Source organism: Schistosoma mansoni, chromosome 2, assembly GCF_000237925.1.
Source record: "Schistosoma mansoni strain Puerto Rico chromosome 2, complete genome".
Taxonomy (NCBI): domain Eukaryota; kingdom Metazoa; phylum Platyhelminthes; class Trematoda; order Strigeidida; family Schistosomatidae; genus Schistosoma; species Schistosoma mansoni.
In genome coordinates, this window is record NC_031496.1 from 16,621,705 (window position 1) to 16,625,788 (window position 4,084).

Here is a 4,084-nt window from a genome sequence, read left to right on the forward strand (position 1 = left end):
TTTGCTCCTAAGGGGTCGGATGCCTTGGGCATCAATAGTGTGTCCTAAGATGTCTCAGGAGTTGGTTCCCATTTGGCGTTTCTGAATGTTGACAGTAATGCCATGCCTTTGGAGTCGTTCGAAAACAATGTCCAGATGCTGGAGATGTGATTCGCTGTCCGGACTTGCTATTAGACAGTCGTCAACATACGCATGTACGAAGTTGAGACCTCGGAAGACGTCGTCTATAAACCTTTGGAAGGTTTGAGCCGCATTTCTTAAACCAAAAGGCATTCGTAGAAATTCGTAAAGACCGAAGGGAGTGATGATGGCGGTTTTAGGAATGTCGTCAGGTGCCATCGGTATTTGGTTATAAGCTTTAACCAAGTCGATTTTCGAAAAGACAGTTGTACCTTTCAAGGTAGCTGTCAAATCGTGGATGTGGGGCAACGGGTAACGATCGGGAATGGTTTTAGCATTCAGACGCCGATAATCACCAGTTGGCCGCCAATCATTGCTGTCCTTTTTAGGGACCATGTGCAATGGGGATGACCATGGACTATTCGATGGTCGAATTATCCCTAGGTCCATCATGTGGTCGAATTCGTTTTTAGCTAACCTAAGCTTCTCGGGAGCGAGTCTTCGGGCTTTCGAAAATACAGGTGGTCCTGTAGTCGAGATGTGATGTGTAACATTGCTGGTTACACAAGGTAATTTCGATTGCGATTGGCATATCCCGGGGTATTTGTCGAGTACTGCTTGGTACAAGGGGTCTATGGTGTGCTTAATCGTGACTGGGGATAACCTGCAACCAGAACAAGGAGTTACGCAAACGGATAACTTAGTGTTTCCGTCTATTAACCTTCGTGCGCGTGTGTCGATGAGTAGATTGTGGTGTTGTAACAGGTCTATACCAATGATTGGCATAGAGACATCTGCAACCACGAAAATCCAGTGTATGGGTTTACGTAAACCCACGTTAAGGTAGACGTACCTTTTACCGTAAGTAGCGATCGGTTTTCCGTTTGCCGCCTGTAAACTTAAAACAGACTCGCGAAGTCTGTCGTCGAGATTTGCTGGAAGAACGCTAACTTCTGCGCCAGTGTCGACGAGGTAGCGAACTTTCGTAGTCACATCCGTGACATATAAGAGGCGGCTGTGTTCGCCGGCTACGGTTGCCGTTAACGCGTGCCGGCTGGGAAGTTTCCCGAACTGTTTTTCGTGTCACTCGATTTTGGGGTCGGATAATTGCAGGGCTTCCTGCAATTTCTGGAGGATTTACCGTACTGGTTGTGATACCAGCACCAGTCGTGGTTGTCTGTCTCTCGTGGTCGAGAGACAGATCTCTTACGTGAAACGCTCCTACGTGAGGATTTTGACCGACTACGGTCATTACGAACTCTAAGATATCTTGTAAGCGTGTGACATAGTTCGGCCATGTCAGTCGAGGTCGATTGGGGTTTTTCTTTGATAGTGAAACCCTCGGCCTTAGAAAATTTGGTGATTTCCAAGATTCGATCGGCAGATGCAGCTAGTTCATCTATGGCATTGTTTTGAAATGAAACAAGCACTGCCTGCACCTGTTGAGGGAGTTTAGACAAGAAAAGTTGTCTAAATAGGCCATCATCGAAAGTTCGTTGGCCGATGACTTCTCTCATTCTAAGCAACATGTCCGTCGCAGAACCTTGTTGCAAATCGATATTGTTAAGGAGTTGGTCTAACCGTTGTCGATCAGTTAGGTCTCCGCGTTTTAAAATCGATAGTTTAAGCGTTTCGTAAGGTTCGGGAATATCACTAGTAAACATACTGGGTGTTACGTACCTGTTAAACTCGCGCGGTAACGCCTTGACTACCGCGAGGAAACGTGTGCGCGAGTCCGTGATTCCGTGCATGCAAAAATCGGCTTCTGCATAGCAGAACCAGGACTCGATATTGTCGGGCCAAAATGGCGTTAACTGAATCGAAGTAGGGGGAATAGACTTTAACTTAAAAACCTTAGGAGAGTGTTCCGTCATAGTAATATAGATAACGAAAAATGTCTAAGTAAAATATATCCGAGAAAAAAAATTCACGAAATAAAGTATATCACAATATATAAAATTCAAATAAAGAATAACAATGAATAATAATATTCCAAAATGGAACAGACTCACAGTATATTGACTTGGTGTACCAGATCACGTCGGTCTCACCAATGATGATGCAACGGATATTCTAGTTTTACAACTGGATACCAGTAGCACCTTCTATGTTCGATCGTTCCCAGTCAGATAGAAATCAGAAGTCAGACGAGAAGAGGCAGGAAAGATATATTTGATTCGTTACCAATATATCGAGGACCTTTTCTATAAGCTGGCTAATGAAACGTAGGAGCTGTGTCCCACGCTGTGTTGAAACGTGATCTGGTGCGGATGCAGGACCGAAAGCCTTCAGCTAAACAAGTCCACTTAAACAACGTTGTCAGCATCCAATGTCGAACACTTAATGAGCTATTGATTTTGGGGAATTATTTACAGCTACAGTATTCCGGCTAGCATGCTAAAACGTGGAGGCGATGATATGTGTGTTTTATTACTCAAACTATTTGCGATATCACTCTCTACAGCGCATTACCCTACTGCCTGGAAAACTACACACATCATTCCCAAAATTAAAACAGGACCTGAAGCAAATGTTGAAAATTACCGACCCATAAACATAACTTCAGTGGTGTCTAGAGTGATGGAGAAAGTAGTTAAAGCGGCGTTAGTCCAACACGTAATTACTAATAATCTCATCTCGGTCTCCCAACATGGATTTCTTAGGTCCAGATCATGTGATACATGCCTAGTGGACTACATGAATGATATAACTCTGAAACGAGACAATGGACTCCTTGTATCAGTCATATTTTTAGACTTTAAGAAAGCTTTTGATAAGGTTCCACACAAACGGCTACTAGCCAAACTACGGTCCTTCGGAATCAACAACCCACTCTATTCATGGTTTGTTTCATTCTTAAAGGGACTTAAACAAATGGTAAAGTATAACGACTGTCTCTCATTACTTAGACCAATAACTAGTGGCGTCATCCAGGGAAGTGTATTAGGCCTGCTTTTGTTTCTCATGTATATAAACGATATATGTAACATCATAAAATCTGGGAAACCATACTTATATGCTGATGATCTCAAAATAGTATACAGCTATAAGCCTGAGGCTCTAAGCGAAAGTGTACCCCTGATTCAAGATGATCTCAATAACCTAACTATCTGGAGCGAAAAGTGGCAATTACCATTTAACCTCCACAAATGCGGGATCATGCACTTTGGAAAGCACCCCTATGAACCCCAACTTTACTTAAATAAAAGTAAAGTCCAGACACTTAATTCAGTAAACGATCTAGGAATAAATTACACAGGAAGCCTAAACTTTAAAGCACACGCCTCCTCTATTATTTCTAAAGCCAGACGTCTAATTGGCTTCATAACGAAAAATTTCTTCACGACAGATGCTAAGCTTACCCTTTACAAAATATGTGTACGACCTTCCTTAGAATACTACTCTTTTATCTTCTCTAATATGAATACCACAGACAAAATAAGAGTTGAAGATGTTCAAAGACGTTTTACACGCCAACTGCTAGGAAGTGACACCACTCTTGATTACACAAGTAGATGTAAGCACCTCTCTTTAGAACCTTTATGGCACCGTAGGTTAAGGAACAATCTGATATTTCTCTACAAAGCAATAAATGGACTGTCATTCCTAACCTCCTGCCCAACTACGATCAATGACCCAGCCTATAGACTAAGAAACAATGCATATACACTATTTACCGAAAAACACCAAAAACAAATGCGTTGTAAGTTTTTTACAGTTCGTTATAGTTAATTGTGGAACAGGTTGCCAATACCTATCCGTAACTGTGACACCTTTACCAAATTTAAAAGGCTAGTAACACTGTTACTAAACTCCAAAGAACTTCACCAACTATTCCTTGAACTCCCGCCTACCAATGAGGCACTTTATTATGGACCGCCCAATATCTAGACGGAACAAGAATATAACGAACTCCATTGTCGTTAGTTTGAATACAGCAAAACTAAAGAAAACATGCTTTATC